At 39.6% G+C, this 15,397-nt stretch overlaps 1 protein-coding gene across 1 annotated transcript in view; it reads left to right on the forward strand.

Moving 5' to 3' along the window:
* The first annotated feature begins 2,684 nt into the window (after positions 1-2,684).
* TESPA1 (thymocyte expressed, positive selection associated 1) overlaps positions 2,685-15,397 on the forward strand; it is a 44,620-nt gene continuing 31,907 nt past the window's right edge. Inside the window, exon 1 of the mRNA XM_004716920.2 lies at positions 2,685-2,755. The gene's annotated coding sequence lies outside the window, so the exon portion shown is untranslated. The remainder of the gene's footprint in view (positions 2,756-15,397) is intronic.

Raw genomic sequence — 15,397 nt, forward strand, 5'->3', positions numbered from 1 at the left:
TTCCATCTTCATTCCATGCTTCTTGCATCAATATTTTGCTCATACAATCCTTTAATATTACAACATGAGGTCTAATCCTCCACCCCACCTCCTTTGGCTCTTTCAGCTTGAGAAACGCTGAGCGTGTTCTTCCCTTTGGGTTTTCTAACTCCAAATTCTTTCACTTTAATTTACTTGCTCTTTTTGAACGACCCTTTGAACTATTCTGTTCAGCTCTTTTACTTCATCGTTTCATCCATTTGCTTTAGCTGCTCTCTATTCAAGAGCAGTGTTCCAGAGGAATGGCGTCACATTCATCATCAAAAAGAATATTCAAGATCTATCCTGAAATCTAATGCTACAGCGATATTCCAAAATCAATACACATAGAAGGAAGAACATTTAATACTGTTATTCAAATATATGCACCAACCACTAAAGCCAAATATAAAGAAATTAAAGATTTTTACCAACTCTGCAGTCTGAAATTGATCAGACATTTCATCAAGATGCAATTATAATCACTGACTGGAAACAAAGAAGGATTCGTAGTTGGAAAATATGGCTTTCCTTGGTGATCGAAATGGCATGAGATCGCATGACAAAATGTGATAAGACCAAAGACTTATTCATTGGAAATAGTCTTAAACACACACACACACACACACACACACACACACACACACACACGGTGACTACACATGTGGACCACACCAGATGGAACACACAGAAGTCAAATCAGCTATGCCTGTTCAGGAGCTCAGTATTAGTCAGTGCAAGGCCAGGGACCTCCTGCAGAACAGACCATTGATTGTTCATATCTACATTCAATTTAAAGCTGAAGAAAGTGAAAACAAATTCATAAGAGCCAAAGTATTATATTGAGTTTAGTGCACCTGAACTGAGAGACCATCTCATGAATACATTTGATGCACTGAACACATGACCAAAGCTCAAATGAGCTGTAGGATGATATCAAGAATATAATGCAGGAGAAAAGCAAAACGTCATTAAAGAGAGAAGAAAGAGGAAAACAAGATAAAAATGGATGTCAGAAGAGACTCTGAAATGTGCTCACTATGCATGAGAGGCAGAAACACAGAAAAATTATTATTTTCCTCATATACTTGAACAAAAAATTTAGCAAACATAAAAATTGAGTAAGTAAAAAAAAGTATAGGCTTTTTTACATCATATAATAGTTATACTATGGATAATGTAGTTGTCCTTTGGCAAAAAATAAAAAAGGAATGTGAGAACAGGGTAGGAGATGCAACTCTATTTATAGCCATACAACTCGAACCGATTACAAGGAACTATATGTGACCTCCTCCCTGGGGGACAGACAACCGAAAAGTGGGTGAAGGGAGACGTCGGACAGGGCAAGATATGACAAAATACCAATTTATAAACTATCAAGGGCTCATGAGGGAGGGGGGAGCAGGGAGGGAGGGGAAAAATGAGGACCTAATGCCGGGGGTTTAGGTGGAGAGAAAATGTTTTGAGAATGATGTACAAATGCGCTATACACAATTGATGTGTGTATGGATTGCGATAACAGTTGTATGAGCTCCTAATAAAATGTTTTAAAAATATATATGAAAAAAAAATAGCCATACAACTTGAAAGGAGAGAGTGAATCTATGCAAATCAGTCACATTTAGGACAGTGAAGGAATGTCTTTTACCAGGAAAAAAAGTGATAGATATTTGTAAATAAATATTGCAGGAAAGGAAGCAGTATAGAATTAGGAAAGAAAGATAGGAAAGCAATTGATATCACAATACATTAAACAAATTAAGAGAGGGAAAAGTACTAGAGGTGGAGCGAGTTGGTCAGCAATACTGAATACTAACCAGTGACAAAGGTAGTTGAAGATTAGGAGATGTGTTTTAGAATTTACCAAGGTCTGTTGAAGCTAAAAGTCAAGAAACAGGAGACATCGTCAAGATGCAACAGAGCTTTTTTTAAGTGCAGCTTTAAATTTCCCATGGAAAAACAATGTTCAATTAATAAAAGAAAAACTTGAAAATGGATTGAACATAAAAATGTGTGAAGATGTCAAGACAGAAAAACTTGTTTATGATGGTTTAACATGTTTAAAAACAAGCTTCTAAAGAATGTACCAGAACATCAAAGTGTTGTGAAAAGAGAACTTAGAAAAGAGGTCTCAGAGCCCTCTCAAATGTGTGAGAAGAGTTACATGCATCTTCTCTGAGATAAATGAGATCATTTTCAGGAGAGAGTTTTCCCATTTTAAGACACCCATCTAGGACAGAAAGTTTTACTTACAAAAGCAGTAATTAAAGTATATTTTAGGAAAGCTCTCCTATATACACATTATTTCATGGGTACACTTTTTCCTTAACAGAAAGAGATCTATTTCACAAAGACCAGAGCTCTCCGATATGAAGGGGTCCTAATTTTTAACTCGTGTGGTAGCTTTAGACGCTTTGTTCTCCCACTTAGTCTTCTTAGCTAGAGCAAAGGGTGTGGCTAGGGTCAGAGGTGGGGACTATGAATGGGGAGGTGGGGCCTGGGGGTTGCTTGTGGGGTGTGTATGTGTGTTTGTTCATTTCCGCTTCCTCTTTTCAAGCTGGCAGCAGCAGTTGAATGAGGACAGAGAACGCGGCACAATCTACAACATGACACCTCCTCACTACCTACAACATGACACCTCCTCACTACCTTCAGCTTGATCCCTACGCCTGCGGAGGGATCTGGCTCAGCTGTGAGAACTGCTGCTGCTCGGACTTGGCTCCCTCCCGGAGGAGAGGTAAGTAGAATCTCCGAGGGGTTTCTGCTGTTCAGATTTGGAAGCCTGCTGGAAGACAGGATGGGAGCTGTGAGCGAGAATCCGGTTGTGAGGAAGGGGAAAATCAGGAGAAACGCTCCCACATTCTGGACCCTAACCTTGCGAAAAGTTCATAATTGTGTCTCTCGGAACAAGGAGCTCCCTCTATCCCCCCACCCCAGCCCTGCTCCTTAAGAAAAATCATTCTAGCGTCCTAAAACATAGGTTCCCTTGATGGCTTGAATTTATATTTAAGAATTTTTCTCACCTGAAAATTTCCTCTCTGACATTTATTGTATGTACTTTTGTTATAGTAATTTCAACCTGATTCAATCTTTGCCAAGTTATCACGGACAAAATATCTCAGCTTTACTGCAAAAATTTACTTGCATCTACTGCAATTTGCTCTGATAATTGGGATTACCTAACCTACGTCCATTTCTGTCGGTCCAAATTCTTTCTTCAAAAATTAGACAAGAAGGAGAAGATAATATCCTACTAAAGGGATAAGAGCAAAAAAGGGGAGGTGTGGGGCAACAAGACAAGCCACTCAGAGTTTGGACAAGTTGTATAACTTGTTGAATGTAAAAATGATCTGATATGTAAACCCTCGCCGAATTCACAATAAAGAAAGGTTTTTATTTAAGCTGTACAAGAAAAATGTTTAAGTTCAATGCAGCAAGATATCTTACCGTTAGATATGAGAGCGGATTGGCATAGCTAGGCAATCTTAAGCCAAATTAACAAACATCCATAACCACTTGTCAGGATTGGTTTTCAGGCTGTCTGTTTTTAAGATGTATATGTTAACCTCTCAACAACCTTCATCATATTTGATCCTGTGCTCATCAAGGAACCCTTTGGTGGTGTAAATGCTTAACACACAACTATAACAAAAAATAATGGAGATTTGAGTCTACCCAGAGGCGCCTTGGACGAAAGGTCTGGTGATCTCCTTCTGGAAAACCAGCCACTAGAAATCCTATGGAGCGGAGTTTGACACTGACACCCATGGGATCACCATGAGTCAAAATCAACTCAACAGCCATTGATTTTGTGTGCGTGTGCTCCTCAAACACTCCTTGCCTGAGTGGTAGCCAAACTGCGCCTGTCACACCTACGTGAGTTTTGCAGAAAGTAGAGAAAGTGGAAAAATCCTCTGCACTGGGGTTTTCCCATGCCGCCGCCGCCCCCCTACCACCCCCACCCCCACCCCCACCCGCCACCCGCCACTACTGAGTTCGGCAGTTGGTGAAGGGGAAGGGGTGGGTCCTCAGGGCCGATCAAGGACAAGATAAGAGAACCCCACAGAAGTGGTTTAATAGAACCCTAGGAGTGCGGAAGAGATGCCTAGAAGAGCTCTAATTACTCTGTTGATCACACCTGAACCTGGTGAGTAGCTAGCCAAGGGGCCTTTCTACACCATTCCGGGAACAAGCCAGAGACTCGCATCTTATGTATTCAAGCTGCTTGGCTGAACGGGTAGAACTAAAGATCTAGAATGAGTCTCCTGTAGCATGGGGCGTTATTGGGAAGAGAGGGGGAAACCCCACTGCCATTGAATTGATTCTGACTCATAGCAAGCTAATAGAACAGAGTGGAACCATACACTTTCCAAGACAATAAATCTTGACAGGAGTAGACTGCCACATCTTTCTTCTACAGGGAAGCTGGTGGATTTGAACTGCCAAGTTTTCAGTTCATAGCTAAATATGTAACCCCTGTGTCATCGGGACTCATTCCAAAGAGATGAAGCCAAGTTTATTCCCTGTCTTTGCTGAGAGCGTTCTCAGAGATCACAAGCTAACGCTGCAACAAGAAGGATGGAAGGAGATCTAGCCAATGATTTCTTATTTACAGGCACCCAAGGGAGTTTAGAAGTTCTTTTCCACCATACAATAACACTTTCCCACAACTCATTTGGTCCTTTAAAAGTACAGATGCAAATCCTGTCATTAAAATTATGTAGTGGTCATGAAAACCCCTTGCAGGCATTTTCAACTCAAGGCTTATAATTTGTATTCTACTAGAGAATCAAGGGGATTTGGCCCTAGTGCAGATCATGAGTCACAAGGTCCACCCTGGGCTACAGTGAATGAAAAACATCAGACATTTGTTTCCACTCTCTGATTGACAACTCTTCTGTTTTCCACTTAAGATTCAAAGCGCATTTTCCGATAACTGTTCTCTGCCCACATGCAGACCTAATGTATTAAACCCAGATTTTGCCTTGAGATTAGAGTTCTGTCAAATGAACTGAGAGGTGAGAATAAGAAGAGGTGGTGTCAATATGGAGGGGGGAAAGGAAAAAGAATAAAAATGAATATATCTGAAAAGAGCTTCATTACAAAAGAAATAGGACTAAAAATAATTAAAGACGTGAGCTCACAGTGCTGATTCAATGGTCCAAACTCTACTCATTTTTCTCCTGTCTCCATACTGAACCATCAGTAAAAGTCTCCATATGAACTGCTGTGGGTTTTTTTCTTCTTAATGTCTTTGTATCCCACAAGGGTGAAAATATTTAGTGTTTCCCAACACTTGGACTTAAGTTGGTTTGGTTTTTTTTCAGAATTCATAACTTTACTATTTCCTTCCATAATTATAAGCCTTCTGTTACACTCATTCATCAAGATGGAAACAAAGCAGGGAGGAGGAGAGAGAAAATATCTTAGATGGTTTTATTTAAATATTTGCTCATGTATACTTTTTGTAGGAGTAGGGGTGAGCAGGGAGGGGAAAGATGTCATACTAATCAATTGGTAGTTATCTTGGTATTATTTATCAAATGTCATTTCCCTTCCCTGAATCAGTGGAGGACACTGAATCCCTCTTTTCAATGTGCCCCATAGAAAACAGTTCTACTCTGACACACAGGAGCGCCATCCATATGAATTGTTTTGAAGGTAACTGGTTTGGTTTTGGGTTTTCTCTCTTAGGCCATAGAAGTCTCAGAAACAACTCTAAACTCCTGCTCACATGTTTGCTCACTAATTTTTGTTCTACTGAGCCTCCAAGGATGGGGAAAAGAGTTAGAAATGAACACTGTATTTCTAATCCATGCATGAATATGAGATCCTGTTATGGACTGGAGATGTGTGAGTTGAGGACAGTCCATCTAACTTGAGGTTGAATTTGTCTTGTCCACGGAGAGATTGATTGTCAGGGGACTGGTCTGTGGTATACCATACCCTGATTGCTGCTGCGTCAATCCTGACTCATTGCGACTCTACAGGGAAGAGTAGAGGCGCCTCAGGTTTCCAAGGCTATAAACTTTACCGAAGCAGAGTACCACAGCTTCCTCCCATTGAGTAGCGCTTGGTTTGAACCATGGACCTTCCAATTGCCAGTTGAGTACCTTAATCACTGTGCTACCAAGGTTCATTTGCTCCTACAATCATTGGTAAATAGGGTGAATATCACAACCTAGGGCGGTGGGGGAAGGTATAATTCTAGGTAGCCTTTCACCTATCAACTAGAATCTAGTGGACCCTACAACGTCTGTAAGCCAAGGGAAGGAAAAATGATTCATAATATTCTACATGGACTAGAGAAATAAAATTGCCCTTCTAAGACAGAAAAGGCATGTTCTTACTAAGATTATCACAAAGTCAAGTACAAATTGCATTGGATAATTTGAACATGATGCATCTTCTATAGTAAACTATATGATGGGGAATTTGATAAAACATTTTTCTGTTATACCAAATTACATTTGCCATTGACATGTAGATGGTGACATTAGTTTATTTTTTTAATCTGTTACTAATGGAAAGGCCATGCCACATGGAGTCAGACCGTTCTGAATTGAAATCTCGTGCTACAATGTCCTGAATTTATGATCTTGGACACATTGCATAGCTCTCTGAGCTTTGAGGACCAATGATTAACACAGCAAGAAAAGGTGAGGTAGCTATAGGATGGTTTTATGGATAACCTTTTAGCAGGCATTTTGATCACAATCCCTGGTGATGAAGTTGATCATGAGTCTGGCTACTAACCACAAGGTTAGTTGTTTGAACCAATCAGCTATCCCATGGGGGAAAGACGAGACTTTCTACTCACGTAAAAATTTAGAGTCTTGTACACCCACAGGGGCTCTGTTCTATAGTGTTGCTATGAGTTAGTAACGGCTCAGTGGTAGTGAAGGTTTGGGGTTTTGTTTTTGTTTTTATTGCTGTGACTTTATCTGTCTATTCTCTCTTTCTTTGACTGGTCCATGTCAATGTGTTGTGCATCTCAGACTGCATTCCTCAAAAATAGAGACTCAAAGTCTCTGTTGTCCTCAGTGTTTCATTAACAACATGCCCCTGAAGGAGTTCCAGAGCTCTGCTGGTGAGGTGGTTTAAATATTGGTCTGCAATGACAAGGTCAGTGATTCAAACCCACCAGCTACTAACTGTCTGCTCCATAAAGATTTAGTCTCAGAAGCCCCAAGAGAGGAATTTTACTCTGGCCTATAGAATCTCTAAGAGTCTGAATCAACTTGGTGCCAATGTGTGTGTGTGTGTGTGTGTGTGTGTGTGTGTGTGTGTTTAATGTTCTCTGATGCTGTGAGCTATTGTTGCTAATTTTTGCTGAAAGATGATCGTTTTTTAAGTGCTGAACAACTCCCTAGTCTTAAACCTCTAGAGGGAATCTCTCTTATGTAACCTCTGTCTTGTATGCTCTAATGTCTAATTTTCAATATTACATAATCAGAACAAGAACTCCCATCTTCTCTATCTGGTTTTAGTTAGATTCCAGAGCTCTTGGCAGATTGTTGAACAGATTTGGGAATTGGACTTCTAAAGACATGAACAACAATAACAAAAAAGGAAAAGTGGCAGAGAGAAGAAAATAAAGCTATAAGGAGAGATAATAGACTTCACAGAAGATAGATTCAATAAAATATTCTAATGTAAGCCAGCAACAGGAAGGCTCCAGAAGCTTGAGTTTAAAAATTGGAGAGTAGAGTGGGATATATATATATATTATGGATATATGTGTGTGTAAATATATATCTTTTTATCATTTTATTGGGTCTCTTATAGCTCTTACAAAAATCCATCCATCCATTGTGTCAAGCACATTTGTACATATGCTGCCATCATCATTTTCAAAACATTTTATTTATAGTTGAACTTTTGCTATCAGCTCATTTTCTCCCTCCCCCACCCTCCCTCCCTCATGAACCCTTGATGATTTTTTTTTCATGTCTTACACCAACCACTGTCTCCCCTCATCCACTTTTCTGTTGTCCATCCCCATGGGAGGGAGTTATATGAAGATCATTGTGATTGGTCCCCCCCACACACACCTTACCCTTACCCTCCTGGTATCACTACTCGCATTATTGGTCCTGAGGGGGTTATCTGTCCTGGATTCCCTGTGTTTTGAACTCTTATCTGTACCAGTGTACATGCTGTGGTCTAGCCAGATTTGTAAGGTAGAATTGGGGTCATGATAGTGGGGGGGAGGAATCTTTAAAGAACTAGAGGAATGTTGTATGCTGTACTCCTTGATATCAGCTTCCCATTACCCACCACCTCCCCTGCCATACCCCTCAAGAACCCTTATTCTAGTTATTGTCTGTCTAGATTCACATCCATCCTGGGTTTTGCATACTGAAAACATAGGGGGGAAATGTCAGAGAGTCAAGAAGGTTACCAACAATGACAAAATATAAGATTAACACCAATATGAAAAAGAAATGACAGACAATATTAAAAAATGGATAAAATTTTTTGTCTTTTAATTGCATTTTTCTACAGACTTTTTGAAGCCCATTCAGCCAGATCTTTGGGTAATCCCTACATTATATAAATAAAAGATTGGCCAGACTATAGGCTCCAGGTTTTTTCCTCGACCCTACAAATATGAAAAGGCATTTTAGGACAATAGGAGCTGAGACTGTACATATAAACTATACTAGTTGATGATCATCTAATGTCAGTGGGAGTTTTGCTCTACTTGCAGATCTAGCACTTACTCAGTCCCTTCTGTGGCTGCGTTGTGTGCTATACCCTGAGATGGGTTGAAGGGCGAAGTTACAAGAAGTGGTACATAATCACAAGAAATGTAGCCATTTGCCAACTTACTGAATACATTGCAGGCAAGTATGCTACTTGCTATAGGTGGGTAAAGAGAGAAGATGGCTTGATTGGAAAATTTTTCTAAACATTGTTACTAGAGGTAAATTTATACAACTCCAAATTCCACCGATTAATTGAGATTTTTTTTAACATTTTACTTTGTTTTACATAAACATTTACATTGTAAATGAGGTTCCTATTTTGTATAATTCAATCTATGGCATTGGTTACATTTTTCACAATATGTCAAGTCTCGTTATTTCCATTCCTTTTTATACTGTTTCCTTTCATCTAGCTTCCCTGGCCCTCTTTAGCGTCTCATCTTCCTTACAGGTAAATGTTAACCATTTGATCTCACATAACTTACTACTTAAGATAGCACAGTATTCATGGGAGATACTGCTTATTTTATAAGTGAAACTTTATTATTTGCATGAAAGGTGCTCACTAGAAGTGGCTTCAATTCCAAGTTGAAAAGATATTTTAGGACACCAGTCCGAGGAAACCTCTATTTTGATCAGTGCAGTAAGTCTGACCTTTGTTAGTAATTTAAATGTTGCTCTACGTTTTGCTCCCCTTTTGCCCAGAAGTGTCTATTGTATCTGCCCTTAGTCAGAAAAGTCAGTAGTGGCCATCATCATCAATAACTTCTCTAAAGAATGAAACTGCTGTCCATATCAAAGTCAACTAATTGGGAGAAAGGGTTGCAAGAATGTCCTAGTGTCTGATTCCTAGTCAGCATTCCTCACTGTGCCAAGCTCCCTCATGCTTATACGAAGGAGCTTCAAATGGCTCATGGACAATTCCATTACCTTTTCATTCTTTTTCTCAAATGTTTCGAAGTCTCCTATACATATGCTTTTGTAGACCTTATTTGAAGAGATTTCGCCATGCCCTGAGCTCGATTATATGGGGCCCCACAGCCTTGAAAGGTACTATCTTGACAGCTACATGCACCATCCTTGAGTTTTTGTGGTAATCTTACTGGTCATGGGGCTTGCCCAATAATGATTTGTCATTTCCTCCTGATTTCCACAAAGAATACTCATTGTCTTATCTCCCAATGGCATAGCTTCCTTCTGTTACCACTAACTAGACCCTTCTGTTTCTCCTTGCCACTGAATATTGATGTACTTAGAGTTCTGTCATCTCCCTCCCCTGAAGTGGTCTCTATTTTCCACATGTGATAGAGATAGGGGAAATTAATTTATGCCATTCCGAAGCCCTAAATCCAGTGTGCCACAGTTGTATAGATATACCTTGCATATCTCAAACTTAAGATCACTGTTGCTTCTTCAAGTAAGGACAATATTGTGTTCCACCTGAATTGCTTGGAAATGACTGATTTACAATATGATGCAAACATAGCTACTAATCTGCCTAACCTCTCTGCTGCCATAACTATCATACTTATCTATTAGAAAACCATTCTTTGGAATGCTAGAGTATTGGGAATTCTGTTTTCACAGGTAATGTCCTTTAATCAATTATAGGGACTCCTAGCATAAAAACAAAGCCACAGAATAACTCTCAAACTCATATCTTCTCTTCGACAGTCATCTTGTGTGTGTGTGTGTGTGCTCTTTTTTTAACATTTTATTAGGGGCTCATACAACTCTTGTCACAATCCATACATATACCAATTGTGGAAAGCACATTTTTACATTAATTGCCCTCATCATTCTCAATACATTTCCTCTCCACTTAAGCCCCTGGCATCAGCTCCTCATTTCCCCCCTCCCTCCTTGCTTCCCCCTCCCTCATGAACCCTTGATAATTTATAAATTATTATTTTGTCATATCTTACACTTTCTGATGTCTCCCTTCACCCACTTTTCTGTTGTTTGTCCCCCAGGGAGGAGGTTATATGTAGATCCTTGTAATCAGTTCCCCCTTTCCACCCCACTCTCCCTCCACCCTCCTGGTATCACCACTCTCACCACTGGTCTTGAAGGGATCATCAGTCAACTGTCATCTTAAAGCATTTTACATGCTTAGTAAACACAGGGTTCTAGATGTATTGTTACAGTTTTGCAAAAGATGTATTTCCCTGCCTGTGTCTACGATTGAGTGGGTAGGGCACTGGACTCCCGTAGGGAGTAGCCATCTACTAGAAATGTATTCATTTAGAAAATATTGGTTAAAGAGTTACAGTGTGTTGGATGCTGTCATAGGCATTAGAGACAATCATGGAGAACCTCTTTTGCCAGGGCTGGGTGGGTGGCAAGGAGGTCGGGTGCAGGGGCAGGGTGAGGAGGGTGGACACATACACAGACGGTGTCCTGGGACACTGTCACTCTTCTAATGACATGAACTATGCAACGATGTTTTGCATGTTTTTCTTTGTATGTATTATACTCCACAAATAACAGGGGGGTGGGGGAAAGCAGCCTCTGTCTTCCTAGAGCTTCTATGCCAGTCAGCAGAATAACAATAGGAGAAATAAGTAAGTAATATATAAAGTTTGTTAATGATGTGAATTAAGAAGGAAAAAATAAGCAGGGAAATAACTCAGCAAAAAAAATGATTCAAGTGGGTTGCAGAAGCCAGACCTGGCTTTGTGGAGAAAAACAATGAGTGGTTAAGAGTTGGGTGTTGCAGACTGAGGGGGGGCAAAGACTGAACAGGAAGAAGGGGGCAGGGGGAGTGAAGTGCAGGACAAGAGAGTTGGGTTAATGAGGGGTTATGCATTTTCAGGGGGTGGAGGGGAAATTGTCCTATATGAGTATGATATATTTTAGAAAGTGTGAGAGCAAAGTAGATTAGATTCATATCGGATGTTGAATACCCAGTAAACGTCTCTATCTACCATCTAAGTAAGTGAGATTCTGTCTGTGTGCTATGCGTTATGATGCTTCAGTGGTTAAGAGGCCAGATTCAGTCATTTAGAGTGTAGGAGGCATGACATTTTAGGGCTGGAATGAAATCTCTGGGTGTTGCAAATGGTTAACATGCTTGACAGCCAAAAGGTTGGAGGTTCAAGTCCAAACGTGCCTCAAAGTAAAGGCCTAGCAATCTGCTTTCAGAAACCCTTCAGAGGACTATTTAGTTCTGTATCACAGGGGATACTCACAGTTGGAATTAACTCAAGGACAACTGTTCTTTTGTTGTTGTTTAATATCCTTGTTGAAACACTGAAACTAGAGAAAGGGATTGAGTTTTCAAGTGGATACCATTAGTAAATAGAGAAGAGTGAGAATAAGACCCATTCTTCCCCCCCTCCTTCCCTTCCTTCATTCCAAGTTTCTCTAACCACCAAAACGTTCTTGTGAGCTGACATTTCCATGTGATTTGGGTAAAGCCATTTCCTTTGGGCATTGAAGACAGCAGACGAGTCTTTGACCATTTCCTCCTTTGGCTAACTAGAACAAACTCATTAAATATTTTGGAAAGGCAGGGCTAGGTAAATAAAGGCTAATCAAGGTTTTTCTACCTCTTTTCCTAAATAATTTCTAATGGCAGCTCCATCTTCTCTTTACCGCCTCATACCAGCTCTAACCAAGGGACTGTTGGTGATTTCTACTGTCCTTGTTCCACTTTTGAGGTTTCCTATGGCAGAGCTTAATCCAGCCATGTAGTTGTCCCCTAACAGCAATGATGAGAAGACACAGACAATGGACAGTAGGCCAGGTGCCCAGGGTTTAATTGTGTATTAAGTTTCTCCTAGCATGTTTTTTCTATAGCAAATAAACACATCCAAAACAATTTTATTCCCTTAGAAATGTGTTTCAGGTTCAGGATGTTCTTTACAAAAATACCTATTTTAATGTCTAAGTTGCTGAGTGCCTTACTAATGCTTTTATTTTTAAGTGTTTAAAGAACAGAAATCGTTGGCATTTGGCACCCTTATTAATATTTTCCTTTTATTCTTCATTATCCCAAAGACAGTTAAATTGTAGTTATGAGGATAAAATCATTTTTAGAAACTCAAGGAAATAAAGAGGAAAGAAAGGACTAGTTAAATAAACCTATACTCTGCCTTCTGGAATGCAGAGTGCATGGGACAGGTGAGGGAGAGGTAGATAGACAGAGTTAGGTGTCACTACACAATAGAAGTGAAGCTATATTAGCCTCAGTCTGTTTAAAACTTTATCTGGACAATTAAATGAGTCTTCCTCTCTTCTTTCTTTCATAAGTGCACGGTGCTATCATTATGCATTACTTGAAAGACTCTTCTTTTGACTTCAACTTAGATACTTGGGACATGCTACCAGAAGAGACCAGCCCCCGGAAAAGGACATCATGCTTAGTAAAGTAGAAAATCAGAGAGAAAAGAACGTACCCTCAATGAGGTAGACGGACATGGTGATTGCAACAATGGGTTCCGATGGAGGAGCAATAGTGAGGAGAGTACAGGACCAAGCAGTGGTTTATTCTATGGTGCATTGGGTCACTTGGCTGACCTGCTTCTTTTAATGTCTTTTTCTACCTACTATCAATTGCTAAAAGGCGCTTCTCATAACTGCCGCAAGAATGAGTAAGTGAAACCAGTCGTAGAAGGTGGCTGTTGACTGTTACTGTTAACTGTCCTCATGTACATTGTTAGCTGGCCCCATGTACACACCCAGTGACTGGTGAACAGCATAACAAAATGCTCTAGATCCGCACCGTCTCCATGATTGGTTGCAGATCAAACCCATGTGAAAAATGGGACTTTTTAGGGGCTGATTTTTGGAAGTAGCTCTTAGTCAGGAAGCTTTGCTGAAGCCTGTGCTACATTGTCACCACCAATGACAGGTAGGTGGTCAGAACCTCATGCACAGCTTTGAAACATTGTCCAATGTCGAAGGCCTGAGGAATGGAAAAAGAACATTGCCAGAGAGAGTTCTGAAGGATGAGCCCCTTAGGTCATAAGGCGCTCAAAATGTGACTGGGGAGGAGTCGTGTTCTCAAATTGGAGTTGTCCAGAATGACGTGAATGAAGGAAAGCCAGTGATGAGATTAAAATAATTTAACAGCCAGTTCACTGCCCTAATGATGGTTTTAGGCATAAAAAAGGATATACCAAAAGTTAGTTTTTAATTTCTTTCAGTTAGTACTTAAATAATAACAATAAAAGAGGCACACAAAACTAGATTATGTTATAAGGAAGAGTTTTAATATATTAATGAAAAATATTAAATAATGCCTCACCCAAAAAAACAATAAAACTGCTATTTAATATATTCCCATGTTGCTTCTTGATTGGTGTCCTCAGTTGCAATATTCTTCACTTTTATCCATGTATCATCATCTTGGCTGTGTGATTTATCTTTGACTATCTTCACATTGTAGTAGTAGGGTCCCATCCCTTTAGAGGTATGTCAATTAGACAATAGTCATTGTGTTTGCTATATTAGAAACAAGTGACTTCTTTTCTCTGAACATATCATGTTCTTCTTTCAAAAAACCCTTTCCATGATTGATATAATTAATGTATGGATTGTTCTGCCGAATGTACAGCAACTGTTCTGACCATCTGTTCAGCTCTTTGAGCAGTCTCAGGGATTGCATAATTCACTCATAATATCTTGTAGGAATTTGGGGCATCACGCAAAGGTGAAATGAATGATAGCTTGTTACCCTCTGGTTGTTTGGCACTTTTTATCTTTATACTATATGTTTGTTTACCTAAGTAGCAAGTGCGGGGAATAAAAATGTATTTCATCCAAAGTATGAGATGTATTAAGTGAATAAATCAATATTACAAGCATAGTTCTGTCTAATTTTTTATACTTATAGACAAAATGAGAATTACTATGGGCACTTAGAACATGCTATTGCACAGATGAATGTTAACAGAGTAAGAATTAGAAAGTAAAAGACATTCAAAGAGGTAAAAATATAGGCATGTATATATATAAATATATTAATATATAATAATAGGGATATAGGTTTATGCACATATATATGTTAAGTATTAAGGTAGCAGGTGGACATTGGGCCTCTACAATCATATTGATGCAAACTAGGAGGGTTGGAGTGGAGACCCAAAGCCATCTGTAGACTATTGTATATCCCTCGCAGAAGGGTCACAAGGAAGAAACGAGTCAGCCAGAGTGCAGTATGATCAATGTATCTTGATTGCATGATCAAACATGCAATCAAGATCCATTGATAATTCTTGGCGATTGAAATACAGAAGTTGGAAACTAAGAGGACGGGATGATGGAAAGTATTGCATTAGTTATAGAAACAAAACTGGATATCACACAATAGAATTTTACAAGACAAATGACTTGTTCATTTTTTCAACAACACTAGCGCTGACTGTACACATGCTCTTCCCCAGATGGAATACACAGAAATCAAATTGACTACATCTGTGGGAATAGACGATGGAGAAACTCCATATCAGTAGCTACAACAAATCCAAGGGCTGATTACGGAACAGACCGCCAATTGCTCTTATGGAAGTTCAGGTTGAAGCCAAAAACAATTCAAACAAGATGAGAGCCAAAACACAACTCTGAGTCTATCCCACCTACATTTTGAGAACATTTCAAGTAGAGATTTGATTCATTTAACACAGTGGTTCTCAACCTCGCTAATGCCGCGACCCTGGTGACCC

Source organism: Echinops telfairi, unplaced genomic scaffold (assembly GCF_000313985.2).
Source record: "Echinops telfairi isolate 266 unplaced genomic scaffold, ASM31398v2 ScPeMD7_7404;HRSCAF=8442, whole genome shotgun sequence".
In the NCBI taxonomy this organism is placed as follows: Eukaryota; Metazoa; Chordata; class Mammalia; order Afrosoricida; family Tenrecidae; genus Echinops; species Echinops telfairi.